We start from the raw sequence: 15366 nt of genomic DNA, 5'->3' as shown, positions 1-15366 counted from the left end.
GAGGGAGAGGGAGAGGGAGAAACCTGGTATGAATGAAGAGGCAAAGTATATTAAACTGGGGACAGATTTAGAGTAGCAGTCAGTCTAGTTGGAAAAATGACTTGCTGTTGAGTCACTGGATTATTTGAGCATTTTAAACCCCTCTTGACTAAAGTCAGTCCTGGTCCTAGTGGCTAGAACATGGTAGAGAGAGTATATTTATGAGGTAGAGTATCTCAGAATTCAGGAACCGAGAAGCTGGTAAATGCTAAAATATGGCAGAATCATGTGGAAAACTCCTGATTCCTTAATAACAACTTACCTTAACAAGTTGACACTTGGAAATCCCTTATCCCAGCTTTTTTGTGTTTTTAACATTTCAATTTAATACCACAGCTGATCACATAGGAGAACTGGGCCTAGACAACACCTTAAAAATTTTAAAGTAAATTCAATCTTGAAAGAAGTGGGCAAAATAAAACGGAGATGATATATAAATGAGAACACGTCATTCTTCCTGTGTTTCCTTATTTGCTGATCTCTTACCTAACAGATTGTAGCAGTATCAAAGTACATGAGCTACAACTAAAACTGATAGCAGGGGGAAAAACTTTAAAAATATTACTATGTTCAAACTAACTTCATCAGAGGCCATCAACCTAGTAGGAAGATAAGACACAGATAACTATCATTGTTTAAAATTATTTTTAACTGAACCTCTTTTGCATAGATTTTGCATTAGTATTCAGACTACTCAAAGTTCAATCAGGATTATTTCTCCCAACTTTTCCCTACTTCTTAACATGATATTTAGATTCAAGAGAAATACATGGCACAATTTATTTTCTGACTGCTAGTCTCTTGTCTTTGCTTGTCTTCTATACCTACCATGGTCTCTTGCTGATGAATTCTGAGGCTGCTAAAAGACTTGGGGTATTGTGTTAGCACTGCCACTCTTTGATTATAGCTCCTGGGATCAGTTTTTTACTGGTCTATTGTCATCATTTCTATTTTGGCAGGCAGGACACGTCTCCATGTGTTGCCTCAGTTAAACTATTTTGTAACTATATTCAGGGTCGCCTTGCCCTTTAAAATGGCAGCTTCATAAAGGTATAAAATTCCCCATCTAAATTTTTCTCCCTCGTGTGTGTTACTAAGAACTCCAGATCGATTACATATCAATGACAGTCCACAGGGAATGTTTATATTTCTGGCATTTCCACTTGAACGTAAGACTCCATTAATGCCTAAATATATGCTGCACAGTTAGACAATGTGGGTTCCAACTATGAATTGGTGGTGAGAGCTAAGACATACAATTCTAATACCCTGTCCTTTTTCTATACCAACTTTATCATGACTCCTCTTGAAATTGTGCAAAAAGATTTTACTTCAGTTTGCTAAGTGGTTTAGAAGTAGATAGTGGATTTGAGAATTTCATTGGATCATATGCTCAGTCATCTTAATTCTATGGCTTACTTGCAAACTCAAGTTTCAAAGTTCTAAGCTTTCTTTTGATACATTCACATGCTTGATTTAGGGGAGGATGGTTAGATTGCCATCTTTATGTGGAATGAAATAAACAACAAAAGTTACATTAATAAAATATGTATTGATACCTTTGGGGGAAAAATCGTTTTTAAAAAGGGAAAGTGAGAGAGAGAAAAGAGAAAAGGTGATTCACATATTTTTAAAGTATTATTTGCATTTGATTAATTAAGTGTATTTTTAATATTTCTGAGTAGTCCAACATGTGCATTAAATTATAAACAGCTTCTCTCATCAAATTAACCAATGACTAGACATTTGAGAAATACATAGTATATTTTTAGAACTTTATTTGCGCTATAGATCACATTCTCATACATAAAATTGCTGTATTTAATAATTTTACTTTATCTCCTTGATCATTTCTCCTCTTTCTTCCAGAGGGTTTCTTACTTTTAAACACCATACCTCAAGGCCTGAGTTTTAAAATTGTGTGGTATTACCATTAGGATATACAACTAAAACTTCAAACTCAATTTGTCAACACCCTAATGAAAATATCAAGTCATACTCAAAATATTATATAAATTAAAACTTTATTTTTATCATTAATTTTTTATCATTTTAAAAAATAGTATTTCAAGGTTTTCACAGAAAATAGCAATCTCTTACATCATCAAAGAACACCCCTAAATCCTATTCTCTGGGGTCAACCATTTTCCATTTTTTCAACTATTCTGATTATGTGCCTCTATATTTCCATAAAGTAAGCTGATACAGCTATGTTTAAGATTACCAATTTTGTCATGTATTATCATTCCAAATATTTATGTTCTGTATCCACTCTCCATGTCATAAAAGAAAATTAAATGGCTCTATTGTTAGCACCATTGCTGCTTCGGTGTTTCATCACTTGTAGTCAAAAGCAATCTTAATGAACACAATGACCACATATTTGGGAAATTCCATCTTCTGCTACACCAACTCCCATCCTTCAAAGCTCCAGTCTCCTCTTCCACTGAAGTCTGCATTATCACCACTATCACCTTAATGGTGCAAGTGCACGCACACACACACACACACACACACACACACACAAAGTTTGTACTCTCTTCTTCAATAACATCTTCAATAACATCACAGGAAGATCTTTATCATTGCTTTCACTTCATTATGTTAAAATTGTTAACCTCTTGTCAGATTTTCCTAAGAGACTATAACTATTAAATAGTGTAGTGGAGTGTCATTCAACTATTTTTCATAATGGGTAACTATAAAGAATTTTTAGAAATAATTCAAAACACATTTACTGAGTTGAACACTTCAGAGTTCCTGGTTCCAGTGTTTGTTAATCTTTTATTTAATGCCTCAAGCTATTTGATAGGTGTTTCATACTTCCATCATAAATAACAATTCATTACAGCAAAAATCTCTGAGAAATTGGTAAAGGACATTCTATTTACAACTATATCATAATCTTGAAGGAGAAAGAAAGGTACATGTACAATCTGTAACTTTCTTCCTTCAAATGATTCTAACATAATCCCAGATGATTGCCACTGTTCTAAATGTCTAACCCAAAGACGGTGAGGCATTCAATCCTAAATTTATGGCTAGGTAACTGTTTTCTTAGCTGAACTCAAAACCAAGTTTAGACGTCCTTGGCCTTCAAACTCAAAATCCCCCAAACTTCTTTTTAAAACCTGCTACTTTTTCATGAAATACTATTTTTCTTAACAGAATCATCATTTCACTAGACACTCTGCTAAGAACCTTAACAATTACTTTAGACTTCTCTCCATTATCCACTAAATACAATCTGTTGTCAAATTCTAGTTCAATCTCATCTTCTAAGTTTCAAAAATCTATTAAATCCCCTCTCGTCTCACTACTAATCTTTGGCTGAGACCATGTCAGTTTCCTACCTGAATTTTTAGGCCTCCTGACTGCCTCTAGTCATGTTTGACTCTAAAGTGCTGTCAGAGTGAGATTCTGCAATAAAAATCTGATCGTACAGTTTTCTAGCTTCAACACTTAGGGGGAAAACATAATAAATCTTCCTAGTTTTAATTCTGACTCATTCCAAAGAGTTATCTCATGCCAGGCTGATAGAGGTGATGTAATACACGGTATCAACTCATAAGCATCACTTAAATATGCCAGACAAATGGTTACTCATCATGAAGAAGAAAAACACATTTAAAGAAGTGGCTTGTGGTCCAGCACTGTAATAATGCTGACGTCCAGTAAAGCTTGTACTTCCACCATAGGTGCTTCCTTACTGCTTCCTGGGATGTGAGGCTAATCTCCCGCCACGGCTGTGCATGCTCATAAACAAAAGGTATCAGGCTTCTTGCTGTTTCTTCACCTGTGGGAAAGGGACAAACTCAGTTCTAGATTTTCCTCCTTATAAACAATTCCAGATGCTTGTGTCTCTTGGCTTACTTTCAAGGCACTCCCTCCCATGGTGAGAGAGGTTCACTGACTCTCCACACCCTTCTTCACTCTCCACTATAGCAAGATACTGTACAACTTCAACTTCTGACCTAAAGAAACCTGAGCATCAGCCTTATAATAGGAGAGGAGTGGGGAATGAATACAGCAGCGTTTCTCAACCTGTGGGTCACCAACCTGTGGGTCACGACCCCTTTGAGGGTCAAACGACCCCTTCACAGGGGCCGCCTAAGACCATTGGAAAACACATACATAATTACATATTGTTTTTGTGATTAATCACTATGCTTAATTATGTTCAATTTGTAACAATGAAAATACATCCTGCACATCAGATATTTACATTACGATTCATAATAGTAGCAAAATTACAGTTATGAAGTAGCAACGAAAATAATTTTATGGTTGGGGGTCACCATAACATGAGGAACTGTATTAAAGGGTCGCGGCATTAGGAAGGTTGAGAACCACTGGAATACAGGAAAGAATGTACACCTGGTTTTCCCAAATTATATATGCATTTAAAGAAAGCTGCCCAACCTCGAGAAAGGAATGAGGATGAAGGATTTCCAAGTCCAGGCAATACGCAATACCAGGTCTCTACAAACAGCCCCAGGCTCTCAGTTCCCCCCTACAGAAGTTTCTCACTCTTGCAGTCATTAATCCCACATCGTTTTACTCCTATGATAGGCAACTGTACCTGAGGAACAACTGAAGAGAGGATGTTCACACACTCCTTGGAGTTACCAAATGAACTAAAAATTGTCAATCTAAAATAGATTGATTTCAAAACACATTTAAAAAAAATGAATTGTGACACTGCTTGAATCTTTATTCTTGACATATAGTGAAACATAACCCCACAATCTATAATGGCTACTCTTCTGTTCACTCCTTTTTTTTACCTCTTTTACCTTAGCTACATTATTCTCATCCCACTCCAGCTTCTGCACATTTCTTCTCTTTTTTTCTGTTAATGGCTCATCCATCCAACAATAGATTTTATTTTCATGATAATTGAGGTTTTGACATGAAATTAGACATTGTTTTTACCCCTTAAAAAGGGTTTGCTTTGTCTTTCCTGTTCACTTTGGTATATGAAATATTATGAGCTGAAGGAAATCAAGACCCTGCAGGCTCAGGAGAAACTTTTAGCTCTCCCTTAGATACCCTACTTATAGGGCAGGGCAAACTTTCAGTTATTGAATATCTACTCTTATCGTCCTGCAAATGAGCTTTCTCCCCTCTGAAGCTCCAAGTCAGTTTACCTCAACCTTAGTTTGGAATGCCATATGTATCTCTTTGTAATTTTCCATCTTTACACCTCTCATGTATGAGGGGTTTCCATATGTATATAGGTAATTAAATTTGTTGTTTTTCTTTTGTTAATAGGTCTCATATAATTAATTATTAGACTAGCCAAAGAACCTAGAAAGTGAAAATTGTCTTCCTCCTCCACACCTTCTATTAGTATTTCTCAGAGTGGAATTGTTAATATTAAGGTCCTCTCTATTGTTCTGCAAGTGATTTCTATAGTAAATTGTTTATATTATGATAGAGTTCATTTTATTTTATGCATAAATAAATATTTAAATTATGGCAATTTGCCTTTGTTCACTTCCCATTTTATATATACATGTCAAGTCGATGATAAGTAATTATGAGTATTATTTTTTTAAATATATTTTATTGATTTTTCACAGAGAGGAAGAGAGAGGGATAGAGAGTTAGAAACATCGATGAGTGAGAAACATCGATCAGCTGCCTCTTGCACATCTCCCACTGGGGATGTGCCCGCAACCAAGGTACATGCCCTTGGCCGGAATCGAACCCGGGACCTTTCAGTCCGCAGGCCAACGCTCTATCCACTGAGCCAAACCGGTCAGGGCATGAGTATTATTTTTTAAATGTATTTAAATCTACATAAGAAACAGCACACATATTTTACTTTTTTATCCTACTGAAATTTTTTTTAATCCTCACCTGAGGACATGCTTTTTTTTTATTGACTTTAGAGAGAGAGAGGGAGAGAAAGAAACACAGATGTGAGAGTAAAATATTGACCAGTTGCCTCCTGCAAGCTCCCTAATTAGGGACTGAACCCACAACTTGGGTATGTGCTCTGACCAGAAATTGAACCAGCAACCTTTGGATGTATGAAACGATGCTCCAACCAACTGAGCCACACAGGCCAGGGCTCCTTCTGAAAATATTTATGGTGATTTTTAAAAGCACTCAAGCTATTTTTTTCCTACCAAAAGTTTTGCAAACACATTTAAATTATATATTACTATTCAATATATGCCAAAGAAAGCACCCAATTAATGTATCACAATTCACTTTAACGAGCATTAGTGGTACTAAAAAGAGGAGGCATGTTCTGCCTGGTCATAGTTTAAGCTGAATTCCATAGTTGAAAGTTCCAAAAACCTTCAAAGAAATAAACATGTTGGTAATACCATTATTCATTTCTGTTGAATTTAGATCTGAATTATTCCTTAGATTTATAATCTTTCTACAATGATGATAAACATAAATATAGGCATATGCCAATAATGGGAAATTTGTAAGCACTCTTTTTTATTTCTTTATTGATTAAGTTATTACATATGTGTCCTTATCCCCACATTACCCCCTATCCCCCCCCCACTCATGCCCTCACCCCCCTGTTGTCTGTGTCCATTGGTTAGGCCTAAATGCTTGCATATACGTCCTTTGGTTGATCTCTCCCCCTTACCCCCACCCTCCCCTACCTTCCCTCTGAGGTTCTTGAGATGAGGTCCAGAAGTCATAATTCCAAAGACAGTAGTCTTTCAACACTCCTTCCTGACTCTTGGCTGATAGTGCTGGGTTGAGAGCAGATCCTAGCAGATGTAGCAAATAAGCATCTCAAAACTGCAGGAATTCTTCATAGGAGGGAGGTAAACCAGGGAAGGTAGGGAAACATTTGCCCTCAGGCGTGGCCTACTCCTGGTAATATTTCACAGTTTTGTGTTTCTTTGGTTTTAAGACACAGTGCCTTGCTGAGCCATGTCATAGCCTGAGGTAAAATAAAAGATCAATAATACTTGTCGCATCTTTGCTTAAAATCTTTATAGTTTGTTCATCCCTTTTTGCATTTTGCAACAATTTTAACTTTTTAAAATATTGTTTATCTTTATTTCTGTTTTTTGGATGCCCCTTAAGTGTTGTATCTGAGGCAGTCACAGTATCTGTTGACTACATACTGGTCTAGTATCTTTTGGGTGAATCCTAGGAATATGTATTTTATTTTATTTAGATTGTTGTCCATGAATTCCTGTATCAGAACTTACAGAATCACCAGCACCTCATCTGGCTCACCCTACACATGTCCTCAATAGAAAACATTGAATAGATTTGTATTAATTGGCATTGACTTTGCTATTTGTGGCTTTTCATCTGTTGCTATAGAATCTAGACAAATGGTATTTTTAAAAAATGGTCCCTAAGAAGTCACTGCATCTTTGTGGGTGTTTTTATTTTTTTTTTCAATCTCTTTTCTAAGACTTTTCAAACTATCATCATCGATTTCAATTTGAAATACCTATAAAAATGAAAAGGCCAGAGGCAAAGTGGAATGAAACATTACACTTTGCTGTTAGCATAATGTGGATATCAATTATAAACAGTCAAAATATGGTGTTTGAAAACACTTTGCTTAATAGTTTGTTTTTCATTTAAAATATTTATTAAATATTTAGTGAGTACCCATTCCTTGGTGTGATTACAAAAATACAAAAAATATGTTAGGAAATAAGAAAAAAAATCTAAGCTGAGGGCTGTTACTGCAATGTTTGAAATATAAACTCAGAGGAACTATAAAATATTTATTAGTTCAAAACCAAGTTAGATGGTCTAAAATATCTACGGCTTCATGGGATCTCATTAATGCATGAAAAATTTGGCTACAAATCAATTATTTCCATATAAACTAAAGGAAACTTGTAAAAGTCACAAAACTTATACATGAAACAAATGCAAAACTGAGTTTCACATCACAAACTTTAAACTCTTTTAGAGTTTGATACAGCACAGTGGATTGTGACAAATCATAAAAAAGGGTATTGGTTAAAATGGGGTATGCTTTAAAAAAGACAAAAATACAGAGGCAGATAATTAAACATCAAGGCTTTTATCTCTTTCACATTTTTACATGAAAAATAAAATATAAGGACTTGAGTATCAGTTGAATCAGGAATTCTCATGCTCTTATATGAGCCCTAAATCTGAAGTCTCTGGGAAATCTTAAAATCATCCAAATCTTTGGGAAATCCAAAGAAAGCTATGAGATGAAGAAATATTAATATAGCAATAATTCACTCATTATCAAAATCCTAAATATTAAGTCATCTACATATGCCCTGCCTTCCTGTCATCCACACAGGAAGAGAGTAAGTGATAAAGGCACAGAAGGAGTCAAAGACTGATACCATGTGCAACTCCAAGGAGTTTCATTTAACCCAGCGTAAAGAATTATTGAATTTCTCCCATATTCTGAGAACCATACTGGCAATCAAATTGGATTCTCAGGTAGATCCTCAATATCCTACTCTGCAAAAGTTCAATGCTCCTTTTTGATATATCCAAATCTGGCTTTGTCAAGTTCAGAATAACTGTTAGGGTCAGGTAGGTTAGATTTGGGGCACAAGAGGGGGAGTGTGGGGGGTAGAGGGACTAAGGACATATTTCTCCTCTGTAAGTGGAAGTATACTTTTCCTGGTGTTAAAGCAAGATTAAAGTGTAATAAATAAATAGATAAATAGGCAGGACAAAACTCTCCACATTATTCATTTACACCAGAATGACTTACAAATAGTAATCCAATTTGTATGGTATCTGTTACAATTTCACAACATGTTTCCTTCTTCTCAGAAATGTAAGGCTCCTTCCTGTTTCTCTTCCTTGAATCAATCATGTTGTTATTCCTTTGCTCCGTTCTAGTTTTCATTTATTCTCATTCTACACACTGTAACAAGAAGGCCATATTCACTCCAAATTTCTCTATGAGACATAGGCTGATCATGCTTTCCACAAAATATCTCCAGCCCAAAATTTACTCGTAAAGTCTGGGCTTCTATTTATTATAATGTCTAGTCTTGCCCTAGAAATCAAAGTTTCTCTAAAGTCCAAAATTAAATTTATCATTTTATCTTTCAAATTTGTTCTTTATGTTTCTTACCAATGAGTGACTTACATACATAACCACCCAGTCTCCCAAGCCAGCAGTCATTCTTCAGGCTCCTGCAAACCATGAGATGGAAACAGAATTGGCATCCACAAAACATGTTAAGAAAAATGTATAGATAAACAAATTGATGTCATTGCTCACTTAATTTCATTCATTGGCTTTATAGTAATTACTTACCATTGAGCTAAATGGCAAAAGCAATTTAAAAAACTGAATTACAAGGGTTTATTTATGACTTATAATTTGGTTTACTTCTTTTTTTATTTTTTATTTTCTTGTTTAAAATATTACAAATAGTAGTACATGTCTCCTTTTTTTTTCCCCCATTGACCTTCCCCTGGCCTCCCCTACCCCCCAGCACATGCCTTTTAATCCAAATGTTTACTGATTTTTTCTAAAAAAAATGTACCAAAAATACAAACATACTTTAGACATTATCAACTATTTTTATCTAAAAAATAATATTTTACTTATGTTGTCATTAATACTTCTCATTTTTAGGGCATCCTGCATCTAAACATCTTTGCCAAGAAATCGATTACATTTTTTATTGCTTTTTAGCTAATTTAAGCTTCTATTAGGAGGTCTATTTGAGACTAGTTAATTCATCAGCACGTGCCTAATGGAGTTTAGGTGCTTTGTCAATTTTGCATCTTGCCATGCAGTTTCCTTCCTTTATTTAACTAATTCTCCATAATCATTTTATTCCACTTCTAAACCAGATGGGAAATCATACAGAGTGTATGCCTAGAATGTGGAGCTAATATATTATCTTTGGCATCTGATTTTTTCTAATGATTAACCACTAATATAATTTCTTAGGCACATTAGTAATCCCCACCGGGCAGAACAACGGTTTATTTGAGTGAGGAAGATGGAAAGAACCTCTTCTCTTCTCATCTTAGATGCTCAGAAAGATTCTACAAAATAAAATTTCACCAATACAGCCTAAAGACCTTTGGCTTTCCCATCCAAGAGGGATGTGCATAAATATTATATACAGATGTCTTAATAACATACACTCTTTTCCCCAAAAGGATATTGCAGTTTAGGAATAAATTTCATCTAAAAGTTGTCTTATCCTCTTAAAAATAAGGTGGCTTTTAGCCCTGGCTGGAGTGTGTCCCATGCATCAAAGGGTTGCAGGGTTCAATTCCCCATCAGAACACACACCTAGGTTTCAGGTTTTATCCCCAGTTGGGGAGCATACACGAGGCAATTGATCGATGTTTCCATCTCACATCAATGTTAATTTTTTTAAAAAAAGAGGGGCTTTGAAAGATAAATTCCCCTCTTAGAGATAAGAGTTGGAATAAAAATATATATGGGAAGGAGAAAGAGCAGAGAGCTTCTAGGAGACTTTGTATCCTGGACAAAAGCAAATCTCTTCAGAAATGTTGTTAATAAAGACTTTGTACTTTGAGGAAAACTTGGAGAAACTTTATTAAAGAATGCAGTGCTATCAGAAATAAAAGTTAAAATAAGGAAGCAATCTTTTCTTTTTTAATTTCAGTCTTTTGTGTTTATTTTTATTTATTTTTCCCTCTGGGAACATTTATCTACTTATACCTTCTCTCTGAGTTTACAGGCAGCAAAAGTTAGAAGTAGTCACTTAAATGCATAGTGTTGAATGTGAACAGAAAAAAAAAGGAAATATATAAAACAAATCAATGGTGTAAAATCAGCACTGCTAAAGAAGATGTAACTGGGGACCCTTTCCCCCTCCCCATGTGGGAGTCTGCACTTGTTCTTCAATAAATCTCCACCTTTGCTCTACCAAAAAAAAAAGAAGAAGAAGAAGAAGAAGAAGAAGAAGAAGAAGAAGAAGAAGAAAGAAGATGTAGCCCTAGCCATTTAGCTGAGTGGATAACGTGCTGGTCTGCAGACTGTGAAGCGTCCCAGGTTTGATTCCAGTCAAGGGCACATGCCCAGGTTGCAGGCTCCATCCCCAGTAGGGGGGGTGTGGGGTGCAGGAAGCAGCCAATCAATGATTCTTTCTCATCATTGATGTTTCTCTCTCTCTCTCTCTCTCTCTCTCTCTCTCTCTCCCTCTCTGAAATAAATAAAAATATTTTTTAAAGAAGATTTAGATTCTGATCACCAGAAATTTTTCCTTAGACACATGTTTCATTTTTGTTAGTGAAGAATTCAGACATGAAAGCACATCCATAATGTGAAATATGCTTAAGCTCCTATATAGTAATTTTACATATTTATTATAATTATAATGTGGTTCATCCTTTCTTAAATATTTTTATGTTCTCCTTATAAATTCAACATTTTAGTGTCCAAAGTTGAAAAATCAAGTGAAGCTTATTTGTTGAATATTGGCTACCCCAAAATATCATTCAGAGACTTGTTAGCCAGACAAAGCTATGTGTGCCTGATCTTAACATGCACTACCATGCCAGGGCTTAGTAGCCTCTCAGAAAGAGAAAGGTGAAGTCAGAAAATGCATAAGGTTTTGAAATCTGACTTAAAACAGGTCTTTCAATATGTGTGGTAGGCAGAGGTTTAGGTAGGCGGTAGGTTTGGACTAAACTGCTGATGTTATCTTTTTAAGAGTTCAATCATTTGATGTTCAACAAAAATATTTTCTCCGTAACAATAAGTTTACTTGCAACATTTATCTCCCTGAAAAAGTTTCATAGAATAATAAAATCATGTTGATGTAGTCAGTGAAATGAAGCCAGACTATTTAATTTAATTTGATTTAACAGAGACAGTAATCTATGTGGGTATGTTTGGTTTGGTTTTAAAGGTACTTACATAAAGCTATTTTTTATTTATTTTATTTTTATTCTTTATTGTTAAAAGTATTACATATGCCCTCCTGTTTCCCCCATCAACTCCCTTCAGCCCGCCCCCACCCCAAGCCTTCATCACTCTATTGTCTGTGTCCATGGGTAATGCATATATGCATACAAGGTCTTTGGTTGATTACCTCCCACCCATCCACCGTCCTCCGCCTACCCTCTGTGATTCCACACTCTGATCCATGATTCCATGTCTCTGGATCCACTCCGTTCATCAGTTTATTTTGTTACTTAGACTCCACATATGAGTGAGATCATGTAATACTTGCTATTTTTTAAATTTTTTTTTATTGATTTCAGAGAGGAAGGGAGAGGGAAAGAGATACAGAAACATCAATTATGAAAGAGAATCATTGGACAGCTGTCTCCTGCACGCCCCCTACTGGGTATTGAGCCCACAACCCGGACATGTGCCCTGACCAGGAATTGAACTGTGACCTCCTGGTTCATAGGTCAATGCTCAACCACTGAGCCACATCGGCTGGGCTCAAGCTATTTTTTTTTTTTTAGTTCAGCTTCTGCTGGCCTATATTTAAGGTGCTAAATATACCATTGTAATTAACCTAGTTATTGATAACAGGAAAGGAGCAAATGAAAAGCCAAATATTATAGGCATGTCATTTGGGCAGCTTTGCCAGGAAGTTGCAGCATTATACTCTCCAGGGTGCCAGGGGTCTATTCCCTGCAGAGCATGGGGGAAAGGGCCTGGACTGGGAGGAGAGAGATGCATGCCCAGTAAAGCTGGGGGGACTTCCTGTCAGTCATGCTTGGGGATAGGCTGGGGTAGGCATGACCACTGCAAGGGCTCGAAATTTGCCATATTTAATCCCCTAAGCAAAGGAGTGTGCTCTCTTGTGCACTGGTGCTCTTGGCTGCCCTTGGGACTCTTGTTGCAGGGGGCAGCTCTCTTGACTCCTCCGCATTCGCTTGCATGGCTGTGCTTGCCCACATCCCCAAGGCCATGTGGACCCCACACACAATGGACCAATGGACTATAACTAGCCTAATGCTGAACTGGACCCAGCTGCAACATGGAACGGAAGCTCTGGACACTGGCTCAGATTTTAGCTCTATTGAATCCCCACCTGAACTTCTTCCAGGACTGGCTTAAGGGAAATGGGCCTTTGGAAAACCAGGGATGTAATTCCACACAAATAAAAATCACTCATCTTCCCATGCAAGTCTCAGAAAATTCTTTTTTCAAGATATCATAAGAATTCAACCCCCAGTATGCAAGTGGGGAAAGGGATACCCCAAATCCCCCAATAACACTGAGTTAGTCTCTCTCAGTCTTTCTCCGACTTATATCCAGGGAGTCAAAGAGGACTGCAAAGAAGATGAAGCTCTTAAGAGGTTTTAACACTTATATTGCACATAAAACATGAAATGGAGTAATGGGAATTCTAGACAAGGTAGCAGCACAAACAAGAGTGCAGATTTTAGAAATTTTAACACAAGATAAGGGGACAGAGAAAGTCGTCTGCTTTCCTAAAAGACAGTAATTAAGGTTGGTAGAGCTCTTTTACTTTTCAAAGGAGCGTAGTGTATGCATTAGGAAAGAGCAAGTGTCATAACAAGCAAGGCTTAAACAAATGCTAGTATCTACAGATTTTTGCTTAATATACTATTGCATCTACCTAAGACAGCAGGTGAATGAGCTCTTGTGAAATTTCTACTTCCTCTTATTATATGGAATTTGGCCTTCCTTTGCCCTTCCTCTGTAATTATAACCAACTGAGGTTCAAGAAACACATTCTCTTGTTTGATATTTGATTCTCCTCATGCAAGTTAAAAAAAAAATCTTTTCTCTAGCTCTCCGTTAAATAATCTAATTTCCCCTTAGAAATTTAAATTAACTTCTTTTCATTGTATAATATTTCCCATTCTCTGAGTATCTAGCTTTGTGATTAACTGAAGGAATGGCTGATAAATGGAAAAGTTAGAGTGTGTTAGAGAATGTCTATCACAGTATATAGTACATGGTAAGCATTCAAATTGTTTTTTTCCAAAGACTAGTTTCATAACAGCAAGAATAGAGCTCCAAAGACACATTGTTCCTGAAAAATAGTAACAATTCCTCCTAAATCTTTATTTGCAAGATTCTATCATTTTTTGTTTCCTTCTCTGATCTAACACTGAGAATTTTGAGGGGAAAATTATATTGCATTATGTAGTCATCCTTAGTGGAGTTAGTTCAGAATGGAAGTGACAGATTAAAACACACGGCCATAAACAGATCTGGGGACAGGAGTGGCTCCAAAGGGATCTTAAATGCACTTGTGAGAAGTCATAGCACTGGGGTGAATTATGAATCAAATTTATTTCAAACTTGTTGCAGACAAGAGTGGAACATTATAATAGCGTATATGCTATCAAATCATGAAAATAAGCACCAAACTATCTGTTCTCTCTGACAACGCAGTGCGGTGCAAAGGGTTCCAACAGGAACATCTGCAGTCAACTTATTCATTTCTCCGCCTAAAATGTGTGAACTGTGAATATTAAATAAGAAGAAAATCAAGAATAAAAATTCTTCAATATCAAAAAATTTAAAGAAATTAGATTCACTTTTTCACATTAAAACAGTCATGCAATAAACAAATCAAAGCCGTAATTTAACCCTTTGGAGGGAATTTGCTAACAGACAATCCATTGGCAGGAGATGTGAGTTAACATAATAAAACTGAAAAACAGGGAATGATAAAACAGTGAAAACAAAGGAAATGGCTATTATAAAGAGAAAGTAAAAAACCAGAAACTGAATTTAGTGTGCAACAGGATAAAACAAACCAGGGAGATATTAGCAAAAAAAGCAACATTATGCTACAAAGGTCGGAACAACCTAAGTCCAATAAAACAATGCTATGTTTCAAAAAGAAGCAAAACCTATTAAAAGTAAAATGGTCAGTGGATAGGATCAGATCTTGACAGCAAACTGAGTACATACATCCTTTTTCATCTTTTGTGTAAATTCATTTGAGATGACAGTAATACATATGTTTTTTAAAATAGAATTAGTTAGTTAGTTAATTAGTTAGTTAGTTAGTTAATCCTCATCATTGATTCTTAGAGAGAATGGAAGGGAGGGAGGGAGGTGGTGGGAAGAGAGAGAGAGAAAGGAGGAACGAGAGAGAGAGAGAGAGAGAGAGAGAGAAAGAAACATCCATGTGAGACAAAGATGGTTGTCTCCTGCACTCACCTGGACCAGGCTGCAGAACCCAGGTACACGCCCTTGACGTGCAGTTGAACACGTAATCCTTGGATGCGTAGGCCAACGCTCTACCACTGAGCAAAACTGGACAGGGCAGTAAAATATTTTTTAAATGTATAAGTTCATAGTAATGCTGGACAGCAAGAAATAGTGCCAAAAATGTAAGAAAAAAAATGTCTGAACAATTCTTAATGAGAGAAAGCAGACAG

Source organism: Myotis lucifugus, unplaced genomic scaffold (genome assembly GCF_000147115.1).
Source record: "Myotis lucifugus unplaced genomic scaffold, Myoluc2.0 scaffold_64, whole genome shotgun sequence".
In the NCBI taxonomy this organism is placed as follows: domain Eukaryota; kingdom Metazoa; phylum Chordata; class Mammalia; order Chiroptera; family Vespertilionidae; genus Myotis; species Myotis lucifugus.
The sequence above is the reverse complement of the archived record's forward strand: the minus strand, read 5'-3'. Positions refer to the sequence as shown.